This window comes from Sus scrofa, chromosome 1, assembly GCF_000003025.6.
Source record: "Sus scrofa isolate TJ Tabasco breed Duroc chromosome 1, Sscrofa11.1, whole genome shotgun sequence".
NCBI lineage: Eukaryota > Metazoa > Chordata > Mammalia > Artiodactyla > Suidae > Sus > Sus scrofa.
In genome coordinates, this window is record NC_010443.5 from 78,590,410 (window position 1) to 78,609,940 (window position 19,531).

Consider the following 19,531-nt stretch of genomic DNA (forward strand, 5'->3'; position numbering starts at 1 on the left):
CTGTTTTTTAAGTATGCTAACCCCTTCCCATAATTGTGTGTTTTAGCCTGATGGTCCTGTAAGTTCAAACACTTCATTATTATATTAAAATTAAGAAGAGAGACATACATACAAACAAAAAGGATTATTTACCTCCTAACATCCCTTGCCCACATTTTATGGTTTTGATGACTCTTTTATTTTTTTCTTTTTAATTTTATTTTGTTTGAAGCATGTTCATGATTAAATCTGTATGCTGGCTTATTTGAGTGACTGCTCTCTGATTGTATCTTCCTCAGTCCTAGTTCTTCCTCTTCTTCTTCTTCTTCTTTTTTTTTTTTTCTTTTCTTTTTTCTTCCCTTTCCTTCCTTTCTTTTTGGTTTAGAGAAGCCCTTTCAATATTTCCTTTAACCTGGGTTTTGTGTTGCTGTATTCTTTAAGTTTTTGTTTGTTGGGAAAAATTTTTATTTCCCCTTCTATTTTAAATGATATTCTTGCTGGATAGAGTATTCTAGGTTGCATATTTTTTCCTTTGAGCACTTTAAATATCTCTTGCCATTCCCTCCTGGCCTGTAGTGTTTCTGTAGAGAAATCAGCTGATATTCTTATGGGGGTTCCCTTGTAGGTAACATTCTGTTTTTCTCTTGCTGCCTTTAGGATCCTCTCTTTATCACTAACTTTTGCAATTTTTATTATGATGTGTCTTGGTGTGGGTCTGTTTGGGTTCAGTTTGTTTGGGGCCCTCTGTGCTTCTTGTATCTTGAATCCAGTATCCTTTAGATTTGGGAAGTTTCCAGCGATAATTTCTTCAAATATATTTTCCATTCCTTTATCTTTTTCTACTCCTTCTGGAATTCCTATTATGCGTAGATTGGCCCGTTTTATATTATCCCATAGGTCTCTTATATTGCTTTCCAGTTTTTTGATTCGGTTTTCTGTCTGTTGACCAGATTGAGTGATTTCCATTATTCTATCTTCCATATCACTGATTCGTTCTTCTGCATTATTCATTCTGGTTTTTACTGCCCCTAGTTCAGTTTGCATCTCTGCAAATGAATGTTCTAGTTTTTCTTGGCTCCTCCTTATATTTTCTAGCTCCTTTCTGAGGGTATCTGCATTGCTGTTCATATCTTCTCTTAATTCCTTCAGTATTTTCACTATTTCTCTTTTGAACTCCAGGTCTGTCAGACTGCAGAGATCAGTTTCATTGTTGACTGTTTTAGGTGAGTTCTCCTGTTGGTTTGACTGGGGGTGGTTTCTCAGCTTCTTCATCTTGCTTGTTGTCTTCTTTCTCCTGAGGGAGTTGTACTCTCCGTTATCGGGTAGTGTTTGCCTTGTCACTGCCCTGGAATATTTCCTGAGGGCTGTCGTTGTTGGTCAATCTTTTTTTGAGGCAGTGTGGCTTTTCTGGAGTGTTGATGGGACTAACAGTGTTTCTTTGAAGCAAAGGAGGACTTCCTGAGGGCAGACAGGACTGGGAGATCCACCCCACGATGGTAGCAGATTTCACTTGGTTCTCAGCAGCCCCTGGGGTCTTGGGCGGGTAGCAGGGCCCTTGGAGACTCAAGAGGCTCCTCCCCAGAACAGCCCGACTCAGAAAGACCATCTGAGATCTTTTCCCAAGTCGGCCAGGCTTGTTGCAGCTTTTCTGGGCTGCAGGGGGTCCTGCCTGGAGCTGGCAGTCCTATGCAGCTGGTCCACTAGGTCTCAGCACCCCCTGGGGTCTTGGGCGGGTAGCAGGGCCCTTGGAGGCTCAAGAGGCTCCTCCCCAGGACAGCCCGACTCAGAAAGACCGCCTGAGATCTTTTCCCGATTCGGCCAGGCTTGTTGCAGCTTTTCTGGGCTGCAGGGGGTCCTGCCTGGAGCTGGCAGTCCTATGCAGCTGGTCCACTAGGTCTCAGCACCCCCTGGGGTCTTGGGCGGGTAGCAGGGCCCTTGGAGACTCAAGAGGCTCCTCCCCAGGACAGCCCGACTCAGAAAGACCGTCTGAGATCTTTTCCCAATTCGGCCAGGCTTGTTGCAGCTTTTCTGGGCTGCAGGGGGTCCTGCCTGGAGCTGGCAGTCCTATGCAGCTGGTCCACTAGGTCTTAGCACCCCCTGGGGTATTGGGCGTGTAGCAAGGCCCTTGGAGACTCAAGAGGCTCCTCCCCGGGGGAGCCCGTCTCAGAAAAACCGTCGGAGAATTAGGTCGATCTATTCACGGCCTGGCTAGGCTTGTTCTAGCTTTTCTGGGCTGCAGGCCTTTTCTAGGGGGCTGGTGGTGTTTGGTGCTGCTCTGTGGAAGTGTAGCCCCTCCAAAGGGCAAGCAGGCCTGTGCAGGGAGAGCCCCTGCGGTGGTAGGCTTCAGGCAATTGTTGAGGCCAGCCCTCCTGGATGGCAGGCAGCCCCAGGTTCGGCGAGAGCGTAGGGGGTGGCGGGGGTGGGGGGAGGGAATGCACTGGGAAGCACAGCTTTCTGCTAGCTAGTGGGCCTGTAAGCTTGTTGTGGCGTGGGGGGTATTCTATGGGGACCCACCCCTTCTTCTCTCCCCTCCCCAGCACGGGCGCAGACCAGGCTCTTCTCCCAGGTTCCCTCTGAGGCGGCTTTCCACTTCCCCGCCCCTAGAGTATTGCTCCCTTCCTCTGCGACAGCTTTGTTTTCTAGTCTCCCAGGCAGTCTCTGCCCCGTCAAATGGTTTAGAGACCTCCCAAGCAGTTTCCGCTCTTCCCCGCCCCCCTAGCCCGGGGACTAATCTCTGGAGCCGAGGTCTCGGTGCCCAGCCCCCCCCCCCAGGCGTCCCCCGGCCCTTTCTTGGGGACTAACCTTCGGAGGCGAGGTCTCGGTGCCCAGCCCCAACCCAGGCGTCCCCCGGCCCCCTCTCGGGGACCAACCTTCAGAGCTGAGGTCTCGGTGCCCAGCCCCCACCCAGGCGTCCCCGGCCCTTTCCCGGGGACTAACCTCTGGAGCCGAGGATTCGGTGCCCAGCCCCCACCCAGGCGTCTCAATTTTTGGTGACTGTGCCCGTAGTTCAGATGGTCCGTTGGGTTCTTGATCGTTTTTCCGTACTGCGACTTACTGCTACACTCTTCTCTGCATCTGGAGATTCCTCCGGTTCGTTTGATCTTTCCCCCGGTAGGAGACTTTCCAGGGTGCGGGATCCCTTTCTCCTCCGCAGTTCCCTTTCGGGAGCGCCCGTCCCGCTCGGATTCACCTTCTCTCACTCTCCTCTTTTCTCCCGTTCTGCCCAATAATGTCACGAACTTCTTGCCGTTATTGGAGTTTAGGTTCCTCTGCCAGCGATTGGTTGTTGTTCTGTGCAAGTCATTTCTTCTGTAGATGTGCTTTTTTTGTTGTGTTTGTGGGAGAGGGCGAGCGTGTCCCCCTACTCCTCCGCCATCTTGTCCTCCTAGTCCATTGGTTTTCAATACCAGATGCTCAAGGGGTTCTTTCTCCCAAAGCCAGATCCCCAAGCATGGGGACTTGACATGGGGCTCAGAACTCACACTCCTGTAGGTGAGTCTCTGTGGTACAGTTACTTTCCAGTCTTTGGGCTTCCCACCTGGCAGGTATGGGGTTGCTTATATCATGTAATTGTCCCTCCTACCTCTTGATGTGGCCTCCGCTTTGTCTTCTGGAGTAGGGTATCTTTTTGAAAGTTTCCAGTCCATTTGGTTGAAAGTTATTCATAATTTGACTGCAATTTTGTTGTTTTTATGAGAGAAGTTGAGTTCCAGTCCTTCTATTCCACCATCTTAATCTCGTCCTCCTCTTAGATCTTCTATTACAGCAATTAATTATATTTAATGTTATCTTTGAGACAAATAATTTCTGAGTAATTCAGATATATAAAGAATCCTAAGGGTGAAATAATAGTAGTTACTTTTTATTGACTCCTGACTGTATTCAGCACAGTTACAAGTTTTTGGCATGAATAGTATTTTGGTGCTGCTCTTTCTTATAGAGTACCATGGGTGGTCTTAAGCAACTCAAGAATCTCTGAGAACATTCAAATGCTGACTCTTTTCAGGGTACATAAGGGATTTCTTTGGTGGGGTGTTAGCTGGGTGGATGTCATGGTTGGGGGTGTGAAGTGTTCCTAAGCATGGTGGGAGCCCTGTGTCTGGGTAACTCTTTGCCCCTACATGCCCCCAGTGTTCCCATCCAGCAAGCTGACCTCTTGGATCAGATACCAACAGGTTGGCTGAAGTCAAAACACTGGTGCAAGGCAGAGGGGACAGATAAGTGCATTCAATGCATTAGTAGAAATCCCACAGAAGAATGAGATGATGCCAGTGCTAGCTTCCTGAGGGCACTTTCTGTCTCTCTGAATGATTCTCTTTAATATGCCTATTCCATTGGCTTGAAGCATAAAAGGAAAATCCCCTCTATATCCTGCAAGGTTGGGGACTTGTAGCACTGACAATTCCTTTTTTCCTTCCCCAATCTCCCCCTTAACTGTATTTATAAGTGTGTGTGTGTGTGTGTGTGTAGTGTTCAGATTATGGCAAAGTGGTTCATATCTGAGTTTCCTTTATAAAGTGAAGTTCTTGGTGCCTCTTGTCCCAAATACTGAACCCTACTCATCAATTCCATGGCAATGGGAAAAGTCAATTCACTGTCCTGATGCACTCTTAGATGGATAAATCAGCAAGCTCATGAAGAGGACTAGTGGAGGAGAAGGTTTACAAGTTAGCTTGAATTTGACTCCAATTCAATCATAAAAGTAGTTAAAGAGACTTACCAAAAAATGGAAGAATAAGATAATATTGAAAATTAACTTGGGTGTCCTCAATGTTAAACTCTGAACTACAGATGTTTTGATGTCTTTTATGATGGTAATATCAAAAGAAATACTGCTTCTCTAGTAGGTCTGGCTTTTCAGTACACTGCTAGTTTTGGAAAGATAATACGTCTTTCCACACAAGTGTGATTTCTTTAAATTTATAGTTGTAGTTTAGATACACAAATGGCTTATCAAAGCACTCTTACTGCCCTTAGATTTTGGGTCTCCCAAAATTATTTAGTACCAGTAATTACAGTATGTAGTACTTAGGAGACCATCAAATTGGTGCAGGGCATCATATGTCACCATGCATTTTTCTGGGTATACTACACTACACATTGATCTCACTAGAAAGCAGAATCAAGTTTGAGAACAAAATACATCTTTGCCTATTTGTCTTTAATCTCATGGTCCAGGTAGGTCAAAAAGGTGATGTTGTTTTGTTAACTAAAATTAGAATGGTTTGCCTGAACTTGCTTTTTTCTAATTTTTTTTTTTTTTTTCAGGTAGCTACTTGGAAAGGGCCAGAGGCTTTTTTTCTGAGGGGATGTAGATTTCAAACCTGAAGACTCTGCTTTGTTTTTTTTTTAGGGCCGCACCCATGGCATATGGAGGTTCCCAGGCTAGGGGTCCAATTGGAGCTGTAGCCGCTGGCCTATGCCAGAGCCACAGCTCACGGCAATGCCAGATCTTTAACCCACTGAGCGAGGCCAGGGATTTAACCTGTGTCCTCATGGATGCTAGTCGGGTTTGTTAACCTCTGAGGCACAGCAGGAACTCCAAGACACTGCTTCTTTATACAGATAATATCTTTCAGGATGCTTACACAATCAGAACTTTTCACTTGCTTCCCAGATGACAATGTTTCTGGTCTGGACATGCAGCCATGACAGAAACTCATTTGCAGTCAGAGGAAACCTTGATTTGGCTTTGAGATTCATGTTCTTCTGGAATCATCTCTTAGCAACTCTGCAAGGTGTTTTCCTTTTACTTTTGGCTAGTCCATAATCCCTTTTAGTGGGGAAATAGGAAATTCCTGGTTCAGTTCTTTTTTAAATTTCTAACCTCATGAATTAAACAAAACAAATGTAAAGGAACATGGAACATAAAAGGGAAAATAAAAATGCTAATCTAAGCATAGTTTAGTGTGTTCCTTGTGGCCAAGATAGAACTAAAATGTACTGGTGCTCAGAAAAATAATAAGTCAAACATATAGCTCACTAGCAATCAATTTAAAATCTCATCCCTTTATAATAAAAATGCAAATATTAAATGTGACACCAAGGTGGAAGCTCTCAGCCTTCTCTTCACACCCTCTCTCTGTCTTTCCTAGAGACAGGAGAGCTAGTCTGATTGACAAAATTCCGGGGCAGTGCACCACCTTTGCTAATGGGCAGGGCAAAAGGCATTTGCTGGCAGGAGTGCTCCAGCCCTCTTTAGATGGGAGGTAGTGTCTCCCTCTCTCTCTCAATCTCTCTCTTTCTCTCTTCAATACCCCTCTTCCTTCTTTCTCTCTCTCTCTCTTCCACTTGCTAACACACTCTTCTTGGCTCTCTTTCTGTATAGGAGAAATGGCATGTTTGTACATGTGAAATTTTTGACTAAAGGACAGAGCTGTTCCATTTCTCCTAGTCTTTTCAAAGAAAACCTCTTAATTTTTTTCTTTTGTCATTAGTTCTAAATCCTTTACAGATGTGATTGCCTTATCTATACACATTCATAGCTATTAACATTTCTTTTAGAAACAATTGGTGAGAATATGACATGCTACTTTATATTGGTCTTAACCATCAAGGAGAATCAAGGAACTCTTAAGTTTTTAGTCTAGAGTTATAAAGTCTCTCATTAATACTAAGGTCATATAAGCTTTTTTACCTGCTAGAAAAAAAATGATGATTTACATTAAATGTGTCAATTGAAAACCACGTGGCTGATGAGTCAATTTTCCTTCATTCTCTTTTTCTGCAATTGGGTATTAAATTCAGAATTTCTTATGTGCTATTTCTGTGAAGATTCTGCTTTCATATTACCTTGGCAATGTGTGCTCCTTTTTAGTTTTCCAGAAGCTTGCTTCTCCTTTATAATTTCTCAATATTACTGACAGTTCCTTTGAGATAAAACCTGTAAATTGCTGCTGAGATAGAGGTAGAGCTTGCCTGGAGATGGAAACTTAAATGTGTTTAGTATTATCATGTACTCAGCCATTCTTGTCACTGTTTTGGATTTCAATTCCCTTTTGTACTTGGTGCCTCATCCTTCAACTTCAAAACCACTCCCTTTGGAGAAGATCTTTACAAACTGTTTGTCGAGCAGTTCTGAATTTTCCAAATTACTTCATATTATCTTTTTGGGGGGTTGTTTATTGGTACAAACGTAACCCTCTTTCTGTGGCCTTTTACTGTGTGGATTTCTGGAAATTTTTCCTTTGTGGCTCTCTTTGCGTGCACTTATACAATGACATTGTGCTTCTTTTTGAACTTCCATCAGTCTTTCTTTTTAATATACAAGTATTTTAGGTTTACTCTGAAAAGGAAGAGGGCACCTCCTCACTGAATACTGTTCATCAGAGGGATGGGTGTGATCAAAATGATGTTCTAGGAAGATGAATTTTACACTCAGGGGCTGCAGTGTGATCAGAAAAGCCTGATGGGAAATTAATCCATGGGTAGACCATGCTCTGTGTCGATATACCCTTCTCTACAATTTCAGAACTGCTCTGGAAGTATAGACAGGTGCTTGTAATGCAGCTTAGAACTGGACACAGTACCTAGTAAAGCACTTGACTAAACGCTACTAAAAAATCCATGAAAAACCTAGCCAATCACATTTCCAGGGAAATGTAGATCAGGTGCCAATGAAGCAGCTAGTTTTCAGTCTTATATCACTAGGATTCTAAATCCAGCCTTTCTTAATTATGAAGTGATCATTAAAGAAAAGAAAATTGGAAATCACAAGCTTCAAACCAGGCTTACTCAGAGGCACTTTTAACTGTGAGAGGTTTTCTAAGGCAGCATAAAATTTTCTTCTGAAGGGTTTACAGCTGTCTATGTATATACATCAGCAGCATTTCTCTACATAAGAGTGTGAGGAGAAAGTTGTCAAATGCTGCTGTACTAGAATATGTATGTGTTTTTTCTTTCTCCAAAGATATTTTTTTTTAACCTCTAGTTGATTGGGTAATTAAAAGCGATTTTTTTTTAATTTTAATTTTTTTTATTACTCAAATGAATTTATCACATCTGTAGTTGTATAATGATCATAACTATCCAATTTCACAGGATTTCCATCCCACAACCCAAACACATCCCCCCACCCCACAAACTGTCTCCTCTGGAGATCATAAGTTTTTCAATGTCCGTGAGTCAGCATCTGTTCTGCAAAGAAGTTCAGTCTGTCCTTTTTTCAGATTCCACATGTCAGTGAAAGCATTTGATGTTGGTGTCTCATTGTCTGATTGACTTCACTTGGCATGATAATTTCTAGGTCCATCCATCCATGTTGCTAAAAATGCTGGTATTTCATTTCTTTTAATGGCTGAGTAATATCCCATTGTGTATATGTACCACATCTTCTTGATCCACTCCTCCACTGATGGACATTTAGGTTGTTTAATAGCAAACACTGACCATCGTACTAAATCAATGTACTCTTGTTGAGTGATACATAAATGAGGAAATGGCCTTTTGATTTAGTATGTAGGAATGTCATGAAAAAGAAATGCTCCAATGATATGTAGGTACATGTGTCTTTTTTAGGGAAAGATTTGTCTGGATATATGTCCAAGAGTGGGATTGCTGGGACATATGGTAGTTCTATATATAGATTTCTAAGGTACCTACATACTGTTCTCCATAGTGGTTGTACCAGCTTACATTCCCACCAATGGTACAGGGGGGTTCCCTTTTCTCCACACCCCCTCTGGCATTTATTATTTGTGGACTTTTTTTTTTTTTTTTTTTTTGTTATTTCTTGGGCTGCTCCCGCAGCATATGGAGGTTCCCAGGCTAGGGGTCTAATCGAGCTGTAGCCGCCGGCCTACGCCAGAGCCACAGCAATGCAGGATCCGAGCCGCATCTGCAACCTACACCACAGCTCACAGCAACGCTGAATCATTAACCCACTGAGCAAGGGCAGGGACCGAACCTGAAACCTCATGGTTCCTAATCGGATTCGTTAACCACTGTGCCACGACGGGAACTCCCTATTTGTGGACTTTTTAACGATGGACATTCTGAGTGGTGTGAGGTGGTATCTCATGTTCATTGCAGCACTATTCACAATAGCCAAGACATGGAAGCAGTCCAAATGTCCATCAAGAGATAATTGGATTAGGAAGATATGGTGTATGTATACACAATGGAATACTACTCATCCATTAAAAAATGAACAAAATAATGCAATTTGCAGCAACTTTGTGGATGCAAATTGAGACTCATACTGAGTGAAGTCAGAAAGAGAAAGACAAATACCACATGATATCACTTATATCTGGAATCTAATACGTGACACAAATGAACCTTTCCACAGAAAAGAAAATAATGCACTTGGAGAATAGATTTGTGATTGCCAAGGGGGAGGGGGTGGGAATGGGGTGGATTGGGATCCTGGGATTAATAGATGCAAACTATTGCCTTTGGAATGGATTAGCAATGAGATCCTGCTGTATAGCACTGGGAACTGTGTCTAGTCACTTATGATGGAGCATGATAATGTGAGAAATAAGAATGTGTATGTGTAACTGGGTCACTATGTGGTATAGTAGAAAAAAAATTGTATTGGGGAAATGACAATTAAAAAAAAGAAATGTTCAACACATAAACATATTTCACTTCAGTTTAATGTTAGCATTCCTTTGGATCTTGTACATTTCAATAAATACTAACCAACAAGAGGAGCACTAAAAATTTCATTTATTCATTCACTTAAATGTTTATTGAGCACCTACTATACACACATATACACACACACACACACACACACTAGGAATTGTACTAACTACCAGACATGGTTAAAAAATAAACAATAGTAATATTTTGCAGTTTATAATATCCTAAGGAACAAGTGAACAATTATAATAAATTATAATAAATTATTTAGAAGATTAGCAAATCAGTAAAGCATGTATACTATTTATACTTACACTGTTAAGAGATTTCCTGACATGACAACAACCTGATTCCCTTGAGAAGGGAAAGAAAAAGATAAGGAACAGATTTTTTTTTGCATGTCATGTCTCTTCTATTTTCTGAATCCAAAAATTATACATTTTATTTCTATGTAAGTTTATTTTTATTTAAATCCACTTGATTTACGATGTTGCATTAATTTCTGCTATCCAGCAGAGTGATTCAGTTATACATAACAGATTTGATGACATAAACCAGGCACACACCACTAAATGGTTTAAAGCATATATGATCAGATTTGCATTTTATAATTCCCATCTTGGTTTAAGAGTAGGGAATGAATTTGGTGATGCTAGTAGAAACTGAAAATGACCTGGATTAGGGCAGTGACCATGAAAGGGCTGAGTATTGGACATGAAAGACATTTTGAAGTTGGAGCTATAGGACTGGTCTTAGTTTTTTTTTTTTTTTTCTTTTTAGGGCTACACTTGTGGCATATGGAGGTCTCCAAGCTAGGGGCCAAACTGGAGCTACACTTGCCAGCCTACACCACAGCTACATCAATGCCAGATCTGAGCTTTGCCTGTGACCTACACCACAGCTCACGGCAACACTAGATCCTTAACCCATTGAGCGAGGGCAGGGATCAAACCCACAACCTTCATAATTCCTAGTCAGATTGGTTTTCACTGTGCCACAACAGGAACTCCTGTTCTAGGTTCTCAGTTAAGTGAGGACACTGAAGTGGTGAAGGAGGACTTGAAAATGATGCTCTGATTTGACTTGAGAAAAATGGGTTGGGATTGTGTCTTTTGTTTGAGATAGCAAGTGTCTTTTTCTCTTCTTTCCTTCCTTCCCTCTTTCCACCCTTCCTCCATCCTTGAATCTTGAGTTTAAAATTTCCTACCCCTGGAAGTCACTGTCTTCTTTGAAGCCCCAAATTATTTTGACAAGGAAAAGTCATTTTAACTTCTGTACTTAAAGCTAATCCGCGGGTGAAAATAACAACACCCTACCACCTTGCCAAGTCATTTCAAATAGTCTTAAACATTTAATCAAAGGAGACAGAACATTGATGTATTTAAGGACAGTTGCCAAGAGTATTTTTTGACCTTATTTAATGATTGAAGATGGAGTTAGGCAAATTATTCAGCGCAAAATAAAAGTAAACAAGGAAAATGTATTGAAGCGAAATTGTAGGCTGCCATGTAAATATAATTTTTAGATTTTTTTGCTTTGAATACAGAAAATTAAGGAAGGAGTTATTTTTTTGTAATAATGTGGCTCTGCAAATGGGAGGAATACAACTTAAAATAGTGTCAATGATGAAAACAACTGAATTTATTTTCTTTTTTTGCCTGGGAAGACTATTTAATCTATCTAAAGTGGGAGTCCATTTGGGGATTCAAATGGCATTCCTGGTCTTCTCACTCCATCTCTTTCCTAGCTTGGCTCTGGTTCTTACTGAATCTTCTTTCTTGCTGCAGCTGGCCCTCACCAGGAGGGGACCAAAAGGGATGGTAAAGGTTTACATTACCTCAGATATTTCCACAGCAGCATGAGGGAGCTCTTTGCTTCCAGTGGTCGTATATAAAATTCTGAAAGAGTCTAACTGGTTTGACTTGAGTCATGGCTCCAACACTTATTTACCAATTGTGGTCAGAGGTGTAGGGAACTCTGGCAGCCCCCCAAAGTTTATCTGGTGTTAAGTGGTCATCCCAAAGAAACAGGGACAGGCTGTCTGCTGTTGCACATGAAGGGGAATGCAGAATACCAAGCAGACTAAAACAACTTTGTCCTGTATTTTCACTCTAAACATCTTTGCCATAAGCATTTTCAACCCACAACTCATTGACTGTAAAGTAGTTTTACCATAAAAGATGAACTAGCTTTAACTCACAACAGTCTTGGAGAACATTTGTTATCTACCGATTCTTTAGCTAATTTAGATATAACAGTTTGCTCTCTGATGCTGTATTTACTGAATTTATCATGCAGTATTTGATGTTGGAACAAAAGAAGAATAAGCCTTTTCCTATTCCCCCAAAAAGAATGATGGCCTGATTCCTGATAAGTATGTTCTTGAAAATGGTGATCTGTTTTTGTTTTTTGATAGAAAATTTTGGTATCTGGCACAGAACCTGTCTTAGATGAGTTGGTGAAACAGAAGGACTGGGCATGCGATTTAAGATTTAAATGTATCTAGCTATGTGCTACTAGTTATATGTGTTATGGATAGTGATATTCAACCAGCATTCCCTCCTCTGTTTGTTTTACTGCCAAGGAAGTCCGAGGAGACAAAGGAGACTTTTTTTTACATCACAAAGAATTTATATCCAGCATTAGATCCTGTATCTCTAATGATCAACTTTCAGAAAGGAAGTATCATTGCTTCTCTAAGATATACCTAAATACAACCACAACTGTGAATCTACACACATTCTAAATGTATTCAAATCTTTTTGTATTTTAATCTTTCACAATAAAATTATAGACACTTTTGAACATTGATCTGACCACCTGCTAGGTGTCCAAACTTTCTTCCTGGAGATATATAAAGATGAATGAATAACCTGTCCTCTTCTATTTCCCACTCACTGGGGGAAAAATGTTCTTAAAATTTTTTTTGTTGTTATTAATTGTCCACGTTTCATTATCTCCTTTTTCTCTCATTATGTTCTTTTTATCTTTCAGGAAGAAAGTGTCTTTTTGGCTAGTTAGTTCTGTGGCAACACTGCTTGTGGCAAAGTCTTACAGGGAAAACACCTAGAATCTAAAATAGGACAGTCCTGAAATGAGCCAGAAAGACAAAGACAAATACCATATGATATCACTTATAACTGGAATCTAATATCCAGCACAAATGAACATCTCCTCAGAAAAGAAAATCATGGACTTGGAGAAGAGACTTGTGGCTGCCTGATGGGAGGGGGAGGGAGTGGGAGGGATCAGGAGCTTGGGCTTATCAGACACAACTTAGAATAGATTTACAAGGAGATCCTGCTGAATAGCATTGAGAACTATGTCTAGATACTCATGTTGCAACAGAAGAAAGGGTGGGGGAAAAAATGTAATTGTAATGTATACATGTAAGGATAACCTGACCCCCTTGCTGTACAGTGGGAAAATTAAAAAAAATAAATAAATAAATAAAATAAAATAGGACAGTCCATTACATTCCTGTGAAATACTCTTGAAAATTGGCTTAAATTTTAACTAAATTACCATGTAGTTTAATTAGGTCAATGCCAAACCATTGGTTTAAGTAGACAACTAAAGGAAATTGACTGGTAAAAATTATTACACATTATTAAAGAAGATATTTAAGAAAAGGCTTTATGACTTGAGGCTTTCCTCCCCTTATAATCTGAAGAAAAGTTCTAGTTAGTGTAGTTGTTTAGGGGTTGTCTTTCGAATTTTCTTTCTTCTTTCTTTCTTTCCTTTTTTTAAAATTTTTTTTATTAGTTTTTTGATGTTTTACTCTTAGCTGGACAGAGACAGTCCATTGTGCCTAGAGGTTTTTTTTTTTTTTTTTTTTTTTTTTAAAGGCTGCATCTGCAGCCTATGGAAATTCCCAGGCTAGGGGTTGAATCAGAGCTGCAGCTGCTGGCCTATGCCACAGCAATGTGGGATTTGAGTCTCATCGGGACCTACATCACAACTCATGGCAATGCCAGATCCTGAACCCATTGAGCAAGGCCAGGGCTGAAATCTGCATCCTCATGGATACTAGTTGAGTTCATTTACCACTGAGCTACGATGAGAATTCCTGCTGCCTATAGTTGAGTAATTTTACTCTGCTGTTCATCTTTTCACATGAACTGCAGATATCTTCCCTTAAACACCTGTTTAAAAATGGTGACTTCTCATCTATTCCCTCATATTCAACCAGGAGTAAGTTGCTATATTCATTGCTTTTGAAAAAAAATAGGTATTCTTGTTTTTTTCTGACCTGAGAGTTTCAATTTGTTAATGAAAACATTGGAACTCAAGGGAGGGGATGTGTTTTTCTTACTGTTGCAGGTTTTTTTTTTTTTAAGTTTTCAGAATATTTTTGTTACGTTTTTTTGTTTTTGGCCACAGCATGCAGTGGCTTGATGTGGGATCTGTTCCCAGACCGGGGATCAAACCTGGGCCATAGCAGTGCAAGTGCCAAATTCTAACCACTAGACCACAGGGAACTCCCAGTTGTAGGGTTTTTTTTTTTTTTTATTTTTTTTTGGTAGGTCCCAACTACCCTAGTAGTTATAACAGACATCTATGTACCAACAAATACAAAGCTGAATTGTGCATTGTTATTTTTCACGTCTATCAAGAAAGAGATAACACATTTTGTTTTGTCAGCATTTCCCCTGACCATCCAAGGAATCATTTCTCTAAATTTTCATAATTAAGGAGTTGATTGATTTCAACGTAAACCCCCTTGAAGATAGCAAATTTGTTTAACATTTCATTTTTGCCAACAAATCCTCAGACCTGGAAAATTGTGACTGCTTCTCTATAAGAAAACTTGGCTATCCAGGAAAAAAAAAACTCACCATTAATATAAATATAACTTGGTTACCTGGATGTGCACAGTACCTTAGCCTTTCTCAATATGGCTTCACATTTATTTCACACACGAAAAAATGATGCTGGCATGTCATTAAAACTAAAGTGCTCACAATCTGAGATTCATGGCTCTATTTATAGGTAGATCATCTCTTACTGGAGTATTCTGACTTTTCTTAAGCCTATTACTTGACAAATGGCTCCTGTGCTCATCCAGTTTGCTAGGCTACTGCATATCGCCTTGACAACTCAAGGGAAGACTCTTTCATCACTATGGAAACAAGTCAATATAAACATCTTCACATTTTATTTATAGACTAGGTAATGTAAAGGCAACATGTACACTTGATATGATCTTAAATGAAATATGGTAGATGCTTCTTGTTTTTAATTAATAGGATTAACGGTTGACACTGACATATAGCATCTTCTCAAAACTGGGGAGGGTTGATAAAACTGCAGCTGTTACTGTATTTTATGTGGTGCTTTACAGGTTTTTTTTTTTTTTTTTTCATTTTTCAAGGTTAACACCTAAACCTGAGACAGAAGACCTCACAGATGGCACTACTGTGGAAAGGACATTTAATGGGCACTTCAGAGAGGGAAATACTCAGAAATACCTGTTAAATTGTCACAGCAATCTTCCAGCTAATATCTTCTGAATTAGATTAAGGAATGAGTAATTTACCCATTTATGGATTTTATTGTGTCATAGAAAGAACATAGGATTTGAGTCCAGCACCCATCACTTAAAAGATGGGGGAAACATTTATTTTTAGCTTTCCCATCTATAAAATGGGTGTAAGAACATTTATGTGTTGGATTACTGTAAGGATTAAAAGTGATCTGAAAAAAAAAAAAACAACATATCATCCAGTAACAAAAATTTGGGATGGCAATAGCAATATTGTTATTACATGTGACTTTTTAAGTACTTTAATGTTCATCAGTCTTCCCTAACTATGCATCTCTAATTTGCCATATTAATAGATGGTGTAGCCATTTTACTAAATTTACTGATTTTGGAGATGGAAGGCAAAGTGTTCTATTCTTCTTAAAAGTTTCAAATGTAAATTCAAATGGTATCTTATAAATAAAAGGACACATAATAACTTTTGAACAATTATGGGTTATTTATGTGCTTGTTTTTAATTATGAAATCTATCATATAATCTTGCAACTCCACGTAAGGAGAATTTAAGTGCTTCATTTGTTTCTGGAAAATAATAGTAATCATTATTTAAGAAATTTGTTCCCTGTGAATTTGGCAAAATCCAAAGAGCTAATTATCTTTCCAGTATGTGTGTGTGTTCTTAAATATGAGCATTTCTTGCAGCTAAATTAAATTTGAATAAAAGATCTTTCTCTTTTAGCAAGTAAGAGACCAAAAATATTAGCTCTTTCATCAGAACAAGCCTACACTAAGCTATACCATCTATTGTGGGAAGTTGGATGATAACACTTCCACAAAACCAATTATTGGTTTAATTTTCACCCTGTGTGAAAAGTTTCCCTTGGTTTTAATTCTCTTTCAGAGGTTAAGCTTTATATCCTGAGATCCTAACTTTGTGTCTTTGGATAAATATATTTTCCTTGTCCATCAAATATTTTTCTGGAACAAATCTTTCTAGCAAAAATTTTCTGATGGGAATTTTGAAAATACCTGAGTTTACACAGATATGCTTAAGTCTTTGTCCTTTGCTTTCAAAAAAGATCCTCTCCAACACCTGGATTGTGCGAAAACAAAAAAGCCTGCTAACCATGTGAACATGTGTCTTTGTTTAAAATATGTATTTCCTTTTATATTTTTCTCTTTGGTTTTATTTACTAAGAACTAAATGCTGGCAGATTATAGAATGTCTCCACTAACTTAAAGGATATGAACTCTGTTCCAGGGCAAAAGAGATAGTGGTAACTAGTTGTGGGGAGGGGAACTTGCTGTCATTTGGTAAACTCTAACATTTCTTTTGGGTTCTACTTCTATGAATTTGTTTGACATTATTTATTAACTATTTTTCCCTAATATCCTCAGCACACAAAAAGAATTTAAAAAAACCCACAAAATGCAAAGGGGCTCCATCTTGGTGCAAATTGCTGCTGGGTTGATTTCTTAGGATCAAGCTAAGTTTTTAAAAAAGGAGTTTAATTAAAAGTAAATGAGTGGGAGAGAAAGTAGCCTGTTATCACAAAAAAAAAAAACATATAATATCCTAGTGATATTTACCTTTCTGTATTTACGCTTTTCTATTATAGAAATGTATACTGAACCAGGAAACACTGATCTGTGTAACTAAGTAACAGCTAATGCACTGGACTGGGGCAGAATTCTAACCATTCTCTCTCTCTCTCTCTCTCTCACACACACACACACACACACACACACACACACACACACACACACACACAAATACACAGCCACATTACTGTTTTGTTAATACTCCCTACAAATTTGGACTTAAATTCATATTCAACAAAGTCCTGTGGAAAGACCATCAGGGAAGATGGAATGGTATATCTTCCACTGAATCTTATTTGCAAACCATTTTTGAAAAAGTGAAGCTTTTTAGACCATGTACAAAGCAAAGTATCGAGAATTTCTAATGTTTCACTATCAGATCATCCTCCTCCTCTAGCAAACTCAGCTAGCTGATGTGCATTGTGCTTGATTGCACTACTTGTCCACATTCTCCTTTGTTCTCTGCCCCCAGTAGGGTTTCCTGTGCACAGAGTGTACTTCCTCACCCACGGGCTTTTGGCGTGGTCTTGTGACTTGCTCTGACAAATGGAAGATACAGGATTGATATCCTAAACTTGGTATCGTAAGGCAGTTGGGGCTGCTGTTCCCTTTTCTTGAATTTCTGCCAAGACATCATCACAGCACAGATAGGAGCTACTCTTTTCCCAAGTCATGGAATGAGAAGATACCTGGAACACTCCTGTACCCAGCTCATAGCCTGGGGCAGACCCACTGCAGCCAAACCCCGAGACACATGAAGGAGAAGTAAATGTCAAAGTTTGGGTTTGTTTGTTATACGTAAGTATGTAGGAAAAGCTGACTAGTACAAGCAGTCACGAATAAATTTAGAGTAAAAGTTCAGTAGAGATGACATTATAGAACATGCTGGCAGTTTACCCAGGGGTGGGGCTAAGACCAGAGCTTCAGTATCTTAGCACTAAGAAGACCTGACAGCATATTGTGGTGCTCCCACGACCAGGGCAAGTACAAGGTCTGGGTGCTAACCCTTGCAAAGGCCAGAGCATGGGGCTTGGCAGCCTAGTTAAATGAATTCAGGCAGATTATCATGCTAGGGTTTTAACAGAACTAAATAAATAAATAAGGAAGCAGCGACTACAACTGAAGTGGAAGATCAGAGGAAAACCAGCAGCATGACACATGTTTTCTGAGGTTCTGAGTGGCTGAGCTAGCTGTTTCTTTAAATTCTTATCATGAGGCTTGATTCTAGTAACAAGTCAAGTGGTCCCAGATACTGGAATAGGATGAGTCAGGGGAAAAATGCAGGGCCTGGCATCAGATCTTTATCACCTCCACATGAATTATCCCCATAAAAGGCTGACAGAATCTGAAAGGATCTTTTCAGGATGGGGCTTGAGGAAGTGATAAACATACCCATGGGACCTGTAAGAACAAACCAAATAAGTGAAATAAGTCAGAGAAAGACAGATACCATATGATATTTATATCTGGCATCTAATATATGGCACAAATGAACTTATCTACAGAAAAGAAACTCATGGACTTGGACAACAGACTTGTGGTTGCCAAGGGGGAGGAGGAAGAAGGAGGATGGGGTTATTAGATGTAAATCATTGCATTGGAGTAGATTAGCAATGAGATCCTGCAGTATAGCACAGGAAACTATATCCAGTCACTTGTGATGGAACTTGATGGAGGATAATGTGAGAAAAAGAACACACACACACACACACACGTGTGTGTGTGTATCACTGGGTCACCTTGCTGTACAGTAGAAATTGACAGAACACTAACTCTACTATAATTGAAAAAAATTAAAATCCTAAAAAATAAACTGAAATGAGTGGGACAGCTTTCCAAAGCAGACAGCTTTCCAAAGCAGACAGAATATTATATGGTCTCTTCATTGTGTTAAGGAATCATTGTATTGGCACAAGTTTACCAAACAAGAATTTTTCTTAAAGAATGATTGTGAAGACTCATTTTTCTTTCACAAAGGCTCCATTTGGATGTCAGGATTTTCAAAGACAGGACTGTGCTCTCTCCAGTGGTGGCCTGCTCCAGGTCTGTTTCTCCATCTCTCTCTAAAGGTCACGTGATACGCTTCCAGGATGGTTAACTGTCTCCCCATCACTGCTGTATAAACTGTAGATTCCCAGAGTCTGCCCCAAATGTTATTACCTTTCCAAACCCATTTCATATTACTCCTCTTTTTGAAACCATTCTTTCAATAAATCTTGGTCTCATTTAATATATAGAACCTTGCGGTCAGCAGTGGTGGGCTTAAAACATCTTTCTGCTCTTACTCGCTCTGTGGCCTAGGCAGTCTTTATTCTGAGTGCCAGTTTCTCTGCAATTATATGTGTGTTTGAAATTTTAAATGAGATGTTTAAAAGAAAGACCTACTGTTGGTCAAAAAGGATTGCTGTGGTGATGCACACCTGAACCTGAGACTGGGAGCCCACAGTTCACAAAGAGGAGATGAAAGTTTCTTCGTAGTCTTCCAAGCCTTCCTTTCCCCTGTTAACCCCCCTTGTTGGCAGAGCCTGACATTGGTGCCAGTTGGCAAGGTAGAAAGGTGGTTTGCAGAGCCCAGATCCAGTATGGCAAAGCCAATAGAGAAGGATGGGTGAAACTAGGAGATAAATACCTACCATTGGCACAGTCTACCTCTTCAACTACATTTCATCTATCCTCACCCTTCTTAGAAACTGAACTTTCACACAATAAAAGCAACTCTGTTTCTACCCAGCAATATGCAACTATCCTTGATACAAGTGATGTTCTCAGCCTTTTTCAAACCTAACATCTTTGGGTTCATCTCTGCGCTATGTTAATTACTCCTCAAATTCAGTCATAGGCTAGTCTTGAATACTCTGTTAATCTTGAAACTAAATT

At 39.9% G+C, this 19,531-nt stretch overlaps 1 long non-coding RNA gene across 1 annotated transcript in view; it reads left to right on the plus strand.

Moving 5' to 3' along the window:
• LOC102159376 overlaps positions 1-16,538 on the plus strand; it is a 68,027-nt gene extending 51,489 nt beyond the window's left edge. The window contains exon 3 of the long non-coding RNA XR_300829.3: positions 14,942-16,538. This is a non-coding gene — a long non-coding RNA (uncharacterized LOC102159376). The remainder of the gene's footprint in view (positions 1-14,941) is intronic.